The sequence below is a fragment of the Bos javanicus genome, unplaced genomic scaffold, assembly GCF_032452875.1.
Source record: "Bos javanicus breed banteng unplaced genomic scaffold, ARS-OSU_banteng_1.0 tig00002795_1, whole genome shotgun sequence".
Classification (NCBI taxonomy): Eukaryota; Metazoa; Chordata; class Mammalia; order Artiodactyla; family Bovidae; genus Bos; species Bos javanicus.
Genome location: NW_026894080.1, coordinates 2,001 through 20,167, shown reverse-complemented (window position 1 = coordinate 20,167; position 18,167 = coordinate 2,001). Strand labels below are relative to the sequence as shown.

At 45.6% G+C, this 18,167-nt stretch overlaps 1 long non-coding RNA gene across 2 annotated transcripts; it reads left to right on the top strand.

The window, feature by feature from the left end:
- Positions 1-1,774: 1,774 nt before the first annotated feature.
- LOC133244045 (uncharacterized) lies at positions 1,775-15,730 on the top strand. Of its 2 annotated transcripts, none has more exons than XR_009735266.1 (3): positions 1,775-2,204; positions 6,560-13,115; positions 13,717-15,730. It is a non-coding gene; the product is annotated as an uncharacterized LOC133244045 (long non-coding RNA). The 2 variants fall into 2 exon arrangements; XR_009735265.1 differs by lacking the exon at positions 1,775-2,204 and having other exon boundaries at positions 6,010-6,636; positions 13,043-13,115.
- The last annotated feature ends 2,437 nt before the right edge of the window (positions 15,731-18,167 follow it).

Here is an 18,167-nt window from a genome sequence, read left to right as displayed (position 1 = left end):
TGTGACAACACAGGTGCTGTTCGGGTACATTTGATCTCCTTGAGCCTTTGGGCGGAGTTGTGCGTGGTGGGATATTTGATCTGAGTGGATTTTGGGAGCCATAGTACAGAGCCCCTAGGATGCATGTCCCCGTATTCCGGGGTGTGCATTTTTGGAGCTTTCTGGCATTTCAGTCCCTGGGTGTGAGATCTCTGTGTAGGCGTGTGCACCTGAGATTGTGAGAGCTCTGAGATTTTGATTCTGGGCCCTAAGTTGTGATGTCTCTGAGCTGCTTTAAGGATGGGTTTGTGTGAAGGTGTAAACTATCAGCTGCTTGGGGATCTGTGCACAGGGTGCAGAGTTTCCATTTGTCTGGGGACTTTTATCTAAAGGTTATATGATGTTCTTGAGTTATTAAAAGTTCTGTCTTTCTGTTTAGGGTTTTTGTATTAGATCGGTAAGTGTCGAGTGGTTTGGGAGTGATTCTCCATGATGTGAAGTATCTGCAGTTTTCATTTGTTTCCGTCTTGAAGACTTTGGTCTGTTTGGAGGGTCTTTGTCACAATGTGTATGGTTATGGTCTCAGTTGTGTTTGAGGGTCTGAGACGAGTTATGTGCTCTCTGTGCAGAGATTCAGTGAGCTCTTTTTGGTGTCTCTGGGTATCTATCTGAGCTGTTTGGAGTCTTTGTGTCAGAAATAAAACCTCTTATGTTCTTGGCTGTGAGTTCTCTGTCCGGGAACTGAGGGTTTGGAAGCCGGCAGACATGATTTCGAGGCCTTGAAACTCACATGCAGACTGTGTGTTATTGAGCGTATCAGTTGTCTCCTAGAATCTCAGTATGTATCATAATTAATACAGGGGGGCCAGTGCTCGTCTTGCAGGGTACCTGTGCGTGTTAGCATTGTGTGCAAAGGGCCTGGCTTCAGACTATCCTTCAGCAAATGTTTTCTGAGCACCTGCCATATATCTGAGCACTATTGGACGAGTTTGGGACAGGACAGAACTGACCAAGTCTCTTTTCGGAGACTTGGTGGTCAGTAAATAAATCAAGGGTGGCAGGTGCTGTGAAGAAAGATAATGCTAGATCAGGGGAAAGGGTATATGTAGGTATGAGGTTATTATTTTATTCAAGGTAATGAGGGAAAGTCTCTCTGAAAGATGGCAAGTAAGCAGAGATCTGGAGGAAGTGAGGGAGCAGGCCATGGGGTTATCTAAGGGAAGAGCATTCCAGGCAGAAGGAACAAGAAATGCAACTGTCCTGGCATGGAAATCTACTTGGTGTGCTCCTGAATGTCAAGCAGTCCTGTGATGCACTAGGTTTGGCATGTAGCACTCATTGAAAGGGGTCTGGTTGCTGCTGTCTCTGTTTCGCCCACAATTTGTGATCACCCACATTTCGCAGATGAAGGACTGAAGGCTCCTAACATGTGGCCTGTACCGTCTCTCCTACCTATCCCTGAAATTAGGAGTGAAGCCTTCTGGTCCATCATGAGAGAGAGAGAGAATTTGAGTGTCCTAGCTGCAGGGATATCATGCTGAATGTCAGCCAAGCAGCAGAGATCAGTTATAATGTGGGAATCATGGGTCATAACATTGGTACTCTCGATGGGGGGCAGGACTTAAGAAGAAAAAGGAACTGGGGCAAAGGACAGAGACAGGAAGGGAAGTTGGAGGACAATGAGGGGGAAAAAAAAAACACGGCTGGCTTCATCACATTGCTTGGGTTTGGCCCAGTTCACATTGATTGGCTGACTGTATTAGGACATATTCACCTTTTCCTGTCCCTACACTTTCTTTCCCTTCCCTTTTTTGTGCCTGAGCAAGTCAGTCCTAAAGCCATTAGGTGTTGCCAGGCAAGGCATGTGTATGTGTAAAGGGGCATCCCTGCCTGGAGAGTCAGAGCCCAAGGTGGAAAGAAGGATATCCCTGGGGGTTGGGTGGGAAGGAGGCTAACTGCTTCCTGCATTCAAGCTTGAGTGAGGTGTGGAAGTCAAGGGCCAGGGATGGTTCTGCATAGATTGTGAGGAGGACCTTTTTGTGGAGGAAGGATCACTTACATGCACTGGCATTCATCAACTCGGCAAATACATAAGAATGCTGAGAGCCACGTCTGTCAATTTTGGAAAAGGGAATTTCCAATATGGAAAGGAAGTAAACTAGAACAAATTCTGAGGAATTCTACTGGAACTAAAGGTCTCCGTGCAAACTTCTTGTATTCGATAGGTGTGCATATGTGGCTAGACTGATCTATAACTATAGATGTGTGTCTACGTGTTTGTGTGTGTGATTGTGTACACACATGTATTCCCAAGTTACTGGAAACAGCAACATTCCAATGGCAATAATTACACCAGTCCCCAGATCCTAGCTTCTGAACACCTTTCTCCACTAAATGATGGGTTCCCAGGCTGAGGAAGGAAAGGATAAATGAGCCTGGTTCACCTTGTCATGTCAGTAATAAGGGAAAGTTCAAGAGTGATGGGGAGATGTCAGAGGGCCACAGAATATAGCTTGAGCGCTCTCCCGCCAGAAACATGCAGGACTCTCTTATTTTTTCCACCTTTTTTGAGGTATTATTGACATATAACCTGTAAGTTTAAGATGCCAATGTGATGGTTTGGTACACACATATCTGGCAAAACGATTACCATGGCAGAGTTGGCACTCTATCCCCTCACATAATCCTTTTTAAAAAACGTTGAGGAAATAACATCTCAGATCTACCCTCTTAGCTTTCACTGTATTAAACAGTTTTGTTAATTATACTCACCATGCTATACATTGGATCCGCGAAACTTATTCATCTCATACCTGTAAGTTTGTACCCTGTATTCAACATTTTCCCCAGGGCCCGGAAACCACCATTCTAAACTCTTATTTCTGTAAGTTTGACTTTTTTAGATTCTGCATATACGTGAGAACATACAATATATGTCTTTCTCTCTTTCACCTTTTTCACTTAGCATAAAGCCTTTGAAGTCCATTCATGTTGTTGCAAAAGGCAGAATTTTCTTCTTTCTGACTGAATAATATTCCATTGTATATATCGCCACATTTCCTCTTTTAAAATTAGTTTCTTTTATTTGGAGGGTAATTACTTTACAATATTGTGATGTTTTTGTCATGCATCAACATGAATCAGCCATAGGGATTCACGTGTCCCCCCATCCTGAACCCCCTCCCACCTCCCTCCCTACCCTATCCTTCAGGGTTGTCCCAGAGTCCCGGCTTTGGGTGCCCTGTGTCATGCATGGAACTTAACACTGGTCATCTATTTTACATATGGTGATGTACATGTTCCAATGCTATTCTCTCAAATCATCCCACCCACTCCTCCCACTGAGTCCAAGTCTGTTCTTTACATCTATGTCTCCTTTGCTGCCCTGCATGTAGGATCATTGGTACCGTCTTTCTAAATTCCATATATATGCGTTAATATACAGTATTTCTCTTTTTCTGACTTACTTCACTCTGTATAACAGGCTCCAGGTTCATCCACCTCTGTAGAACTGACTCAAGTGTGTTCCTTTTTATACTTGAGTAATATTCCATTGTATATGTACCACAACTTCCTTATCCGTTCGTCTGCCACTGGACATCCAGGTTGCTTCCATGTCCTAGCTATTGTAAACAGTGCTGCAGTGAACGTTGGGGTACATGTGTCTGTTTCACTTCTGGTTTCCTTGGGGTGTCTGCCCAGCAGTGGGATTGCTGGGTCACATGGCAGTTCTAGTCCCAGTTTTTAAAGGAATCCCACACTGTTCTCCGCAGTGGCTATAGCAGTTTGCATTCCCATCAACTGAGTGAGAGCGTTCCCCTTCCTCCACACCCTATCCAGCATTTGTCGTTTGTAGACTTTTTGATGGTGGCCGTTCTGACTGGTGTCACCACGTTTTCTATATCCATTCACTCTTCATAGACACCTAGTTGCTTACAACTTTTGGTTGAAGGTGCAAAGTAAATTTCAGGTTAGTGTTAATCCTCCAACATTGTTTTTCAGAATCATTTGGCTCTTCTAGTTCATTTGCCTTACTACAGAAATTTTATCATCAATTAGTCTATATGTACAACAAAGTCCTGCTGGAATTTCTGACTGGAATTGTATGAAACTGATGGATCTGTATGCGGACTACGGACATCCTAATTATATTGAATTTCTCAACCCGTGAACACACCGTGTGCCCCCATTTTGTTAGGTCTTATTTAAGGAACTACGTTGCATTGCCTTTTCTGCCATTGTTTTATCAAGTCTAATTCTCATATATCAAATTCTGAAAATCTGACTCTGATGAAGATATGAAAATATTAGGAGTCAGACTTTCATCAGCAATGCCTTATTTCTTGTGTAGTTTTAGCATTGCCCGTTTATTGTGTTTCTTATCTTTTCTGCTAATATTCGTGATTGTTTAATCCAAGGGTGATGGTATGGGTATTTTCTGGCGTAAATCATGAGGAAATATTCAGCTGTGTTTTGGGAGGGAGAATCTGAGGACAGGGGCACAGGGGAGAGAGAGCAGAGTAGGGGTGGGGGAGGTGAAAGCGTGGGGGCAGGGACAGGGGGCTACTAGTACAAGCGGAAACAGAAGTGAAGAGACACAAGAAGAAGAGCTCCCCTCTGGACCGTGCTTAGCTCTCTGTACGTATACGCATAATGAAGTCTTTGAGTACTCATAGCAACACTGTGCAGACAAGGCAATGGCAACCCACTCCAGTACTCTTGCCTGGAGAATCCCAGGGACGGGGGCGCCTGGTGGGCTGCCGTCTCTGGGCTCGCACAGAGTCGGACACGACTGAAGCCACTTAGCAGCAGCAGCAGCAGCAACACTGTGAGGTAAGCATTTTTACTGCTACCATCCCTTTTGGCAGCTGACGAGCAGAGACACATAGACATTAATGGGTGAATGAATCTGCACAAAGTCACCTAGCTGGCAAGAGCTGAGTCAGATTGGTGCCCAGGCCAGAGAGAAACAGCCAGGTGTGTTATCTGACCCCCAATCTGGAAGACAGTGCAGTTTCTGGTGTACTCTGATTCAAAAGGCAGATCAACCTCTCCATCCGTATGAAACATTACTATGGATCGGTATATAGATTGAACACAGTGTCTCCTAGGTGAATGAAAGACCATGAGGTGTCATGTCAACATGCACACATCACAGAGAACAGTTCCTGGTCCATACTGAGGTCTAAACAGTGTTTCCTCTGACCAACATTAGTGGAGCACCCTCATTATTATGGAAAGTAGCATAACTATAGTGATAAACAGATAGAACCACAGATACAATATCATGAAGACATTACCTCCCCCATCTCGTAATTTTCTTAAATGCAGAGAACAAAACCTGGAAGGCAGTAGACCACATACTAAGTTTTTTCCTTTTAAGTGTGACATTCTAGATAATTTCCAAATAACATTTTATTAGTATTTTAATGTGTTGTATCTTCATGGTTACATAGGCAGTTTTTCTATTATAATTGAAAAATGGACTTTCTGAAGACTTGTTCTCCTCAGGTATCTTGAGGTTTCAGCATAAAAAAGTTGTGTTGGTATCCCTGCCACGTGAAAACCCAATCGGCGCACTGAAGTCAGAAGTAATATCTTTGGTACAGTAGGTGGGGGGCTGTGGGGAGTAGAGAGTTCCTGATGGAAGGCTGGCTAAGCCTGCAAGCATTGTGAAAAAGGTCACTGACTCTACAGGACCAAACCAAACAATAGCTCACAGGTCCCAAGGAAGACACTGGTGTTCTATGCACGGAAATGTCTGTGTTAGGACTTTCAGACCTTTGCTCTTTTGGCTCCCATGATGCAGTGGGGGCAGCTTGCAGTGCTTATAACACAGTTCTGCTTTGACCCAGGCTGTGGATGAGAGTCACAGCCTCCCCTGCAGCACCACCCCCTTTGTGGGCGATCTGGAGCCTTTTTTATGATTTCTGGGAATCGACAGATTCTGAAGAGAAAGGAGAAAGAAGATACATAGCGCGGGGGTATATGCATCCCACCCTGTGCATGTGGTGCTAGAGATGGGCTAGAGATGCAGGTGTAGCTTGTAACAGGAACCCATTGGGGATGAGTGGAGTTGGATTCAGTGACTCAAGGAAGAAATGTGGAAGTGAATGTAAAGGGAGAAAACACATTGAGGGGTAAACAGCTCCAACTCCCAATTCTGTACCAGGGTAGGTTGCTCCATTACTGTTGTGAGAAGGCTGCCTGGTCTGAGCTCGGGGAGGGAGTGATGAGCATTCTAAGGACTCGCCATCAACCCTAAGCAGGGGGCGCTGAGAGTGTGAAGACATTGAGTCTCAGCTTTTACCACTGACAGACACAGAAAGCTTCTTAGCCCTGCTCAGAGTGGGGCTGTGGCACCTTAGGGAAGCTCAAAGGCAGGGTGGTGGTGGCGGTGGTTCAGTCACTCAGTCGTGTCCGACTATTAATGAGCCCATGGACTGCAGCATGCCAGGCTCCTCTGTCCTACACTATCTCCCTGAGTTTGAACAAAGTAATGTCCATTGTGTTGGCGATGCTATCTAACCATCTCACCCTCTGTCTCCTCCTTTCTCCTCCTGCCTTCGATCTTTTCCAGCATTAGGGTGTTTTCCAATGAGTCAGCTATTCGCATCAGGTGGCCAAAGTTTTGCAGCTTCAGCATCAGTCCTTCCAGTGAGTATTCAGAGTTCATTTCCTTTAGGATTGGCCGGGTTGTTCTCCTTACGGTCCGAGGGATTCTAAAGGGTCATCTCTCTAGCACCACAATTCGAAAGCATCACTCAGCCTTCTTAATGATACAACTCACACATTTCTACACGATTACTGGAAAAACCATAGTTTTGACTCTGCAGACCTGTGTCACCAAAGTGATGTCTCTGCTTTTTAATATGCTGTCTAGGTTCGTCATGGGCTTCCCTGGGGGCTCAGTGGTAGATAATCTGTCTACAATTCAGGGGAATTAGGACACCTGGGTTCAATTCCTGGGTCAGGAAGTTTCCCTGGAGGAGGGCATGGCAACCCACTCCAGTATCCTCACCTGGAGAATCCCCTGGACAGAGGAGCCTGGCGGGCCTTGGTCCATGGGGTCATAAAGAGTACACCGAGAGACATCACCTCCCAAACAGAATCTCTGGCCAATGGGCTGTCTCTCTAGCTTTACTCATCTCAAGTAAAATCTGTTTCCTGGCCTCAGAAGCCACGTGAGATGACGAAGGAAACTTGAGCCGGTGGTGCTTTATGCAGCGATTTGGTGCGAGATCTGTATTCGTTTGGGCCAAGTGATTGCAGGGAATGAAATGGGGTAGGGTGATGAAGGAAATGAGATGATGAATTTATTGCCCCAGCCACCTCCCTGCCTCCCAGGTAGCCGACTTCAGTAGGGCTGGCTGGTGTCAATGCCTTGTATGTAGGCTCACTTGTAACAACATCCTGTGTGTGGTATGAGCAACTTGGTGGGCAAATCAGACAGCATGGCCAAATATTCATTTCTCAGAGTGGATGAGAAGAGAGAAAAGAGTGATGAACCATGGGCTAGTTGGGAGTCACTTTCTAAAATCTCAGTATTTCTTCACAAGGTGTGTGTGAATTCTTTTGTTAATCTGAGAATTGGCTTTCTAGGTGAGGAAATAGCATCGTGAGAGACTCCTTGTGACATGTGAAAAGAGGTTGGGAATGAATTGGATTAAGGTCATTTTCCAAGTGTTTCACACCAAGTGTTTGTTTAAGGGCACAGCAGTGGCCTGAAGGAACTGAACTAAGTGGTTGAAATACAGGTTTCAGTTACTGAAATGTGAAGAGACTCTTTCTGGGATGTGTGGTCATCCTAGGCTGTGGTCACAAGCAACTCATAAACTCATAGGATTTGAACCGTGTCTTCCTAACGTCTTTTGCTTTCTGCCCTGGAATGTGGTGGAGGCCTCAGTTCCGGTGACTAAAGTTCCTAGGTAACAGTTCTCTGAGAAAAGTAGCTCTCTAGAAAAGAGCAGTGCCTGGGAAGCTGATCTAAAGTTTTAACATAGCCTGTGATGTAATTTTTGTTAGCTTCACTCAAGATATGATCATTCAAAGGATATAGAGAGATGCACCTGCTTCTGTATCTACCATTGGATTTTTCAAATGAACATACAGTAAGCTTGGCCCGGTTTTCTTTCTTCTTATTTATTTATTCATTGTTGACTGCACTGCGTCTTTGTTGCTGCACGAGGGCTTTCTCTAGTTGTGGAGGAGGAGCACTACTCTCTAGTGGCGGTGCATGCGCTTCTCATCTCAGAGACTTCTCTTGTTGCAGAGCATGGCCTCTAGGCACTGCGGCTTCCGTAGTCGGAGCAGGTGGGTTCAGTGGTTGTGACACACAGCCTTAGTTGCCCTGCGGCACGTGGAGTCTTCCTGGACTAGGGACCGAACGCCTGCCCTGTTGCATTGGCAGGGGGCTTCTGTTTTATTTTTTTAATCATCAATTCATTTCAATTGGAGAATAATTACTATACGATAGTGTGATGGGTTTTGCCATATATCAACACGAATCGGCCACAGGTATACGTGTGTCTTCCCCTCCTGAACCCCCATCCCACCGCCCTCCCCACCCTATCCCTCTGGGTTATCCTGGAGCACCGGCTTTGGGTGCTCTGCTTCATGCATCGAACTTGCACTGGTCATCTGTTTTACATATGGTAATGTATATGTTTCACTGCTATTCTCTCAAATCATCCCACCCTCGCCTTCTTTTGCCGAGTTGAAAAGTGTGTTCTGTACATCTCTGTCTCCTTTGGTTCCCTGCATGTAGAATCATTGCTACCTGCTTTCTAAATTCCATATATAGGCATTAATATAAGTATTTGTCTTTCTCCTTCTGACTTACTTCTGTCCGTATAACAGGCGCCAGGTTCATCCACCTCATTAGCACTGATTCAAATGTGTTCCTTTTTATAGCTGAGTAATGTTCCATTGTGTGTATGTACCACAACTTCCTTATCCATTCATCTGCCGTTGGACATCTAGGTTCCTTCCCTGTCCTAGCTATTGTAAATAGTGCTGCTGTGAACATTGGGGTACATGTGTCTGTTTCACTTCTGGTTTCCTCAGGGTGGTATGCCCAGCAGTGGGATTGCTGGGTCGTGTGGCAGTTCCATTCCCAGTTTTTTAAGGAATCTCCACTCTGTTCTCCTCTCCACAGTGGCTGTACCGCTTTACATTCCCACCAATGGTGGAAGAAGGTTCCCTTTTCTCCACACCATCTCCAGCATTTATTGTTTGTAGACTTTTTGATGATGGCCATTCTGATATGTGTGAGATGATACCTCATTGTGGTTTTGATTTGCAGTTTTCTAATAATCAGTGATGTTGAGCATCTCTTCATGTGTTTGGTAGCCATCTGTATGTCTTTGGAGAAATGTCTGTTCAGGTCTCTTGTCCACTTTTTATGGGGTTGTTCGTTTTTCTGGTATTGAGCCGCATGAGCTGCTTGTATATTTTGGAGATTCATTCTTTGACAGTTGTTTCATTTGCTATTATTTCCTCCCGTTCTGAGGGCTGTCTTTTCACCTTGCTTAGAGTTTCCTTCATTGTGCAAAAGCATTGAAGTTAAATTTGGTCCCTTTTGTTTATTTGTGTTTTTATTTCCATTACTCTGGGAGGTGGGTCATAGAGGATCTTGCTGTGATTTATGTCAGAGAGTGTTCTGCCTATGGTTTCCTCTTAAGAGTTTTACAGTTTTTGGTCTTACATTTAGGTCTTTAATGCATTTTGAGTTTATTTTTGTGTATGGTGTTAGAAAGTCTTCCAGTTTCTGTCTTTTACCCGTAGTTGAGCATTTTCCCCAGCATCACGTGTTGAAGAGACTTTGTTTATGCCATTGTGTATTTGTGCCTCCTTTGTCAAAGATAACGTGTGCATAGGTGTGTGGATTTATCTCTGGGTTCTCTATTTTCTTCCATTGATCTATACTTCTGGCTTTGTGCCAGTACCATACTGTCTTGATGACTGTAGCTTTGTAGTATAGTCTGAAGTCAGGAAAGTTGATTCCTCCAGTTCCATTCTTCTTTCTCAAGATTGCTTTAGGTATTTGAAGTCTTTAGTGTTTCCATACAAAGTGTGAAATTATTTGTTCTAGTTCTGTGAAAAAATACCTTTGCTAGTTTGATCAGGATTGTGATGAATCTATAGATTGCTTTGGGTAGTAGAGTCCTTTTCACTGTACTGATTCTTCCAATCCAAGACCGTGGTACATTTCTCCATCTATTTGTGTCATCTTTGATTTCTTTCATCAGTTTTTTTTTTTTTTTGGTCTCTGTATACAGGTCTTTTGTTTATTTACATAAATTTATTCCTAAGTATTTTATTCTTTTCATTGCAATGGTGAATGGGGTTGTTTCCTTAATTACTATTTCTGATTTTTCCTTATTAGTTTATAGGAATGCAAGGGGTTTCTGTGTATTGATTTTATATGGCAGGCACATTCTTAACCACCAGACCACCAGGGAATTCCTGGCCTGCTTGTCTTTGGGTGTGCAGCTCTCTGAGCTGTGACACACGGAGAGATTCCAGTGATCACCACCACGACCAGGACACAGGCCATGTCCATCACCCTAAAAACGCCCAGGTGCTGCCCCTTCTGGTTTCCCCTCCCACACCCCAACCCCTGGCACAAGGATCTGTCCTCCTTCACTACATTTTGTCCTCTGCAATTTTAAAATTCCTTACGTATTCTGAATAGAAGACCTTTCCCAGATCTGTGCTTCACAAACATCTTTCCCCTAATAACAAATAGCTTCCCTTTTCATTACCGGAGACATGAGTGATGACATGTACTTTTCCTCCCCACACTCAGAGCCCAATGTTTTGTAGCCAGCAAGTGCCTGTGAGATTCTTCAGAAGTGAAAATAAATTCTGCTGTCTGTCAGCCTGTGCTCTCAGATAGCCCCCAGAGCTATATTTCTGCAGAAACTCACGAGTCTTCTGCAGACAGAGGCACTTGAGAACAGGTATATTTATTGGAGTCTGAACTGGTGATCTCATCAGAGAGCTTCAGAGCTCAACCCATCTTGCAGGACTTGTCCTCTAGCTCCAAGGGAGCTTTTCTTCTTGAAACTCAGAGGCATGAATCTAGTCCGTGTGAGCACGTTTAGCAGGGCTAACATGGCATTTCAAGGTTGTTCATCCTTTACCAGGTATCAGACCACATTCAATATATTTCTTTCTGTCACCTTAGTTACTCCTCCTTCAAAGACCCATCATTTTGGAAGATTTCAATCCTAGTTGATGAGGTGAGAAAGCAGAGGACAGGGAAGTTAGGGGAATTGCTCAGAGTCACATAGGCCGCCAGAGGAAAAGTGACCCACACACCTTGGCATCCTCCATTCAGAGCCCCCAGTCTTCATTTCTTCAGTAAAGTTGCCATGCGTGTGTGCATGCTGTCACATCAGCCATGTCCAACTCTTTGCGACCACCTGAATGTAGCCTGCCAGGCTCCTCTGTCCCTGGGGTTTTCCAGGGAAGACTACTGGAGTGGGTTGCCATGCCCTCCTCCAGGGAATCTTCCCGACCCAGGAGTCCAGCCCACGCCTCCTGCAGCTCCAGCATTGCAGGAGGATGCTTTACCACTGAGCCACTGGGGAGGCCCAAATTTCACATATGATATTATATTTGTTTCAAGTGCACAACAGAGTGATTCCATATTTTTAAACATTATGAAATGAATTGCTACGATAAGTTTGGTTACCTTGTGTCACCACAGACATTTCTTACAAGATTATTGAGTATATTTCCTGTATGTACATTCCATTCCCATGCCTTATTTTATAACTGGAAGTTTGTATCTCCTAATCCCTTCCCTGTTTTACACATCCCCCTACTCCCTCCTCCTCTGGTAACCACCAGTTTGTTCTCTGTGTCTCTGAATCTATTTCTGTCTTGTTTCCCGTGTTCTCTTATTTTATTTCTGAGGTTCCACATGTAAATAAAACTGTGTGGTATTTGTCTTTCTCTGTGTGCCTAGTTTTACTTGGCATAACACCCTCTAGGTCCATCCATGTTGTTGACAATGACAAGATTTCATTCTTTTTTTATTGCTGAGTAATATTCCACTGTGAATGTGTGTGTGTGTGTGTGTGTGTACCATTTCTTCCTTTTTGACTCATCTATCGATGGGCACTTAGGTTCCTTTCATATCTTGACTCTCCTTGGCTGTAAATAACGCTTCAGTGAACAGAGGTGCACATATATGTTTTGTGACTAGTGTTTCTTTTATTCTTAAGAAAAATACCGAGAAGTGGAACTGCTGGATCATATGGTAGTTTCTGTTTTCAGTTTTTGAGGAAACCTTCATTGTCTCCATAGTGGCTGCACCGATATACATTTCCACCAACACCTCACGAGGGTTTCCTTTTCTCTACATCCTCCCCAACATTTCTTACTTGTCTTTTTAATAACAGCTACTTGACAAGTATGAGGAAGTACTTCACTGTGGTCGTGATTTTCTAATCCCTGAGGAGGAGATGTTGAGCATCTTTTCATATGTCTATTAGCCATGTGTATCTCTCCTTTGCAGAAATGTCTATTCAGTGCTTTGCCCCATTTTAAAATCAGGTTTTGGGTGTTTTTCCCAATACATTCTATGAGTCCTTTAGCTATTTTGGATATCTACCTGTTTTCCGATGTATATCACTTGCTCATATCTTCTCCCACTCAGCAGGTTGCCTTTTTCTTTTCTTGACGGTTTCCCTTGCTGTGTAAAAGCTTTTTAGTTTGATGAACTCCCATGTGTTTATTTTTGCTTTTGCTGCTCTTGCCTGAGGAGACATGTCAAAAAACTATTGCTAAGACCTATGTCAAAGAGCGTACTGCCTACGTCTTCTTCTAGTAGCTTTATGGTTTAAGGTCTAACAATTTCGTCTTTAATCTTCTATGGTTGTGGTTTATTTTTGAATGTTGTGAAGAAAGGGGTCCAGGTTTCCATAACCATTTATTGAAGAGACAGCATTTTCCGTGATGGATATTCTTGGCTCCTTTGTCATAGACTAATAGGCCATATGAGCGCAGGTTTATTGCTGACAGAGCATGCCCAACTGTACCCTCCATAAAGGCTGGGGTGAAGTAAGAAGACCCGGTGACTTCAGTGTCTGTCCACAGCTGGTGGCACACCAAGTCTGGATAAGGTACGTCACTGATGCTAGCCACAGTGCACTGGGACAGGGATGGTCATCCCCACCTGGCACAAGTTCCCCAGGGTGGGATGTGATGGGCTCACTTCAGCAGCCAACCCAGGATGATCCTGCCATCCACAGTCTCTCATTTAGCCAATCATGAAGGTTTTCACTGTATATGTTACATCCCCTCCATGCCGTGCCAGGCTGGCTGTTGAGATGGGGAGGTGAGGAGGAATTGCCTGGCCAGTCCCTGCCCTTGAGAGTTGAGTCACTGAGCAGAGAGGAGATCTGACACCCTTAGATGTGCTAGCGAGTACATCACTGATCCCCTGTGATGTTGTGTTGCTAGGAGACAAGAAGACTGACAAGGATCAGAGTAGATAAATGGCCATGGCCAGGGAGGGGACAGGGTACTCTGGGTCTTTGCTGTGCCAGTCCCAACTCCAGAATTACCCACAGCCTGCATGAGGGCGCCCGGAGGATGGATAGGTGGTTGTAAATGAAGATATCAGCTGTGCCACCCCCTCCCCACCTCAAAGTTTATATCCCCAACCTGCCCTTTGGGTGTTGGTGATCTGGGGGGCACTTTTGGCCAGCATACTCTCCCCAGTTACAGACTAGGAGCCAGAATCCTGTGATGTGCAGAGATGTCCAGCACGTCAAATTCTAGGCCAGAGACCAAGCCATAGGAACCAACAGGCCAGAGAATACTGGATGCGAGTTGGCTTAAAGGCAGTGGCCAAATAACAAATCTGAATGTACCTATAGCAAGCAACGATATTGAACCATTCATTTAAAGACCTTCCCACAGGGAAATCCTGGGCCTCCTGGTTTCACCAGTGAAATTTATCAAAGGTTTAAAGAAGAAATAGCACCCATCCTTCACAGATTGTTCCTGAATAGACAGGAGGGAGGAGGGAACATTTCCTAATTCATCCTATAAGCACAGTATTACCCCAGTACCAAAGCCAGATTGCCATCACCAGAAAGCTACAGACCCATATCTATCATGGATAGCGATGCATACACCCTCAACACAGTACCTGCAAACCAAATCGAGAAACATTTTGCAAAGGGCTGTGCGAGATCTTTCCCAGGACGGCAGTATTGGACCGACACTCAACTTCAGTTACGGGAAACAGCGTATTGATGTAATGAAGGACGGAAACCACCTGCCATCTTGACAGACAAAGAAAAAGCATTTGACACAGTTCAAGACCCGTTCAGGACAAATAAGTAAATAACTAAATCAATAAACACGGTCAACCATCTCGGGATAGAAGGGGTCGTCGTTGCCGTGTGAAGAACATCCGTGCGAAACATCCTGCTGTCGTCACATCACATCTAGTAGAGTCTGAGTGAATGCTTGCCTCTTGAGATCCAGACCAGGACAGGAGGTCTGCTTCAACCACCTCTATTCCACACTGACTGAAGGGTCTAGCCTGTGCACCGTGCAAAAGAAGAAATGAAATCATGGAGAAATGAGAAATGAATCCCATGTCCACACAAATACTTGTCCTTCGATGTCTTTCACAGCAGCACTGTCTGTAATCTCCAAATAGTGGAGCAGCCTAAAAGCCTGTCAGCTGGAGAGTGGTAAACAGAGTATTCTTAGCCATTCAGTGGAAGAGCACAGATGGATGAAAAGTGATGAACTTCTGCTTTCTGCTGCCTCATGGGTGAGCCTCCAAAGCACTGTGCTAAGTGAAAGAACCCAGACACAAAAGGCCACTTCCTGCAGGAGTCCATTGTTGTGAAATGCCCACAAAGGGCAAATCTACAGAGACAGAAATTAGATGAGAGGATGCCTGGGCCTGCAGGTCCTGTTGGGGATCGACTGCTGATGGGTACACGGAACCTTTTAGTGGTGCGGGCAGTGGTCCACAAGTGCACTGTGGTGGTGGCTGCACCACTGTGTGAAGTTACTAAAAGTCACTGCCCTGGAAGTGATGGGTGTGATTTGTGGTGTGTAACTATACCTCAGTACAGCAGTTTAGGAAGGTAATGCAGATGTCCAAGTGAGACATGGAGGGAAAGATATGCCATTGCTTCTGTAACAACGAGGAGGGCCCTGCTCCTTCCACGTTCTGGGTCCGGCCTCCTCCACATGTGCTAGATGCTCCCTCCAGAGACAGTCGCTGTGCACATCAGGACGGAATCCCCAGTGAGCACACACGTCTAGTGTGTCTCTGTGTTTACGCACAGGCGCCCATTGTGTGACCAAAAGTCAGTGGCTCTGGACAGGCTCCTAGAACGCACCCTGCATCTGAAATTCTACTTTGTTGTTTTCCCATCCTTCTCAAATCACGTGGACCCAGCTTCCATTTCCCAGATTCAGTAACGGATCTCAGCCCTTAGCTGCAGCCTCTGGTCACAGGAATACCTGTTAACCTGGTGTGACTGCCCCTTCCTGATCTCAGCAATCCAAGAGGGATGCAGCAGAGCAGTAACCAAGACAACGGAACTCCATCCATCCTCCTCCTGCTGCCAGGAGTGAGGTCCGTTCCCTCCCATCCATCTATCTGCCTGAGTGTCTGGTAAGGAAGGGGACTTGGGGGCATAACACACCACTGAGTCATTGAAATTGTTCTAAATATGGCTGTGAATAAATATGTCAAAATACCGCTCAGAAGGGAAGACACATAATTTAAAAAAAATTTTGCTTTAGTAGCAAACATGGCTCTTCAGTTCAGGATTCTATTTAAAACCAGGAAAGGTGAAGCATCATGGGATTGTGCTTCTCAACCTAAACTATGCATCAATTCTCCCCTGGAGAGGCTTTAGAAGAGCTGATGCTGGCAGGACATCCCCAGAGGGTCTGAAGTAGTAGGTCTGGAATGTGGCCCTGGCGTGAGCATTATCTGAAAAATTTCTCTTATGAAAGCCGAGCTTGCAGCTGTGGAAACTGAACCCATTCTTACAGAAGGAAATCGAAGATCAAAAATGTGTGACTCCTCTCTACAGTGAAAGCATGTTTTCATCATGACCTGCTATACTTGACAGCTATCTTAGGCTGAGGAAAGGGACAACTTGCCCAAATTAATACTGGTTTGAAAACTGACCTTGTGCTTGCTCTGCTGCGTGTTCCTGAATCCAAAGTTTTACAGTTGAAACCCTGCTGTTGTTAGTGAAACTCAGTACGTTTTAGTTGTTTTAGTCGTTTTAGTCGTTTTAGTCAGGATCCCTTGTGCCTAGTTAGTTGAATACATTTCTAAAATACTGTGGAGATAACATCATTCGACAGATCAGAATAGTACATCAAAGATTAAAGATGGCTAAGAATTGTAGCTCCTGATGTTGATGTACGAGGATCTGCTGTCAGCGTATCTGCTGCCTGCGCTCAGTTGCCATTTTAAACTGTTTCCTGTGTTATCAAATTAACTCCTGTGCTCAGATGAAGACCAAATCGGAACGGGATGCTTACTGGGAAAAATACAGTTAAGCAATCCCTTGTTTGGTGCACACCCATGAAGACCCACCTCCCTAAACGTTCCTTAGGGATCTCTTCCGGATATCCTTTGGCACATTCCCCAGCGATGGGCTTGCACTGCTGTGTCCTGACTCATCGTCTTGTTAAAGACAGGGCTTTCAACCTCTCAGGTGCATTACAGCGCCCGGGTTCTCTCGGAGATCCAAAAGAGGGTGAAGGCCCGAGCTCAGGACACCTTCAGAGCGTGTCTGCAGGAACAGGGCCTCTCAGAGGAACCCATCCCCACCTGTGGCAACAGGAAGATCTCATGTCAGCCTTTTCCAGAGCAGCTCCAGGGGAGTCATGGCACAGTGAAGATCACAGCCAGCAGCATGCCTGGGATTGTGGTTTAAGGAACTGGGTGGATGGCAGTGCCCATCCATGAGACAGGAAACGTTGGCCTGGGGCTACTAGCAGGCCTGCAGGGCTTATGGGACAACTGAGTGCAGATGCCCCATACATCTGAGCCTGTGGGGAACCTGGGGCCCAGCTGAGACGTTAGGTAGATTTAGTGATAGGAAAAGCCAACAGCATACACGGGGATACTGATGAAAACAAGTCAGATGGGTAAAAGCTCTGGGGAGTGACGTGGTCACCCAAGGATCATGTACGGAGTGGAAGAGCACAGGGCAGAGGTTGGAAACCAGAGCAAAACAAAGCCCAAGATTTAGGAGGGGATCAAAGTAAATGGACAGATAAGGAGACTTAGAAGTAATGGCCTGAGAAGTATGGGGAAAGCCAGGGTGGGCTGCTGTCACAGACTCTGACCAAGGAAAAGTGGTTTTGAAAACGGAACGTGTCTGTGGCCAATACAGCACTGGGTACTATGGTTGGCCCACGGAGCTCTTGGGAGACGTTAGCAAGGGAATGTTGTGTGGATGGGTACATGGCGGAAAAATCGAGAGGTAACCAGATAAGGATGGTCCTGGAGTCTGTACTTTCAAGAAGCATGGCTTGAAAGGAACCAAAAATGCACGGTATTGGAAGTATCGGGCTGTGTGCTCGCAGGGTGTGCTCTCCTCTCCTGGCTCCACCTGGTGATGCTGACCTGCACCACCCGTGGGTGGGGGTGATGAAACTTGCATTTTTGTCTCCCTCCTCTTGCTGTGGGCCTGGTCCTCCCTGGCTGACTGAGCCCCAGCCACCCTTCTGGCATGTGCAGACCCCTCTGAATCTGGGTCTGATCGTCCAGCCCATCCCCGGGCAGGGACGTCCACTCCTCATTCTCAGCCGCAAGGTCCCCTAGCCCATTGCCTGCTTAGGCTTCGTCTGGATTCAGTCCTTTTCCACATTTCTGCCACAGGTGATGCAGAGCCCTCCCTTGGATCTCACCTGCACCGCAGCAGGAACCAAGATCAGCTCCAGAAAATGAAATTCCTAAACTGCAGCCACCCTTCTGCCCAAAGCCTCTGTTGGATCATTGTACAGTGTGCCCCCTGTGAGTCCCAAGTGTGAATGGGGAGGAACCCTCCTTTCCCTGGTGTTCCTCTTCATTTCTTGTCACACCTCCCTTGTCTGAGCTCTCTCACCTCTGCCTGCCACTGCCTCTGTGGGCCATTCCCCCGCTCTGACTGGGACACTCTTTCCTTTGG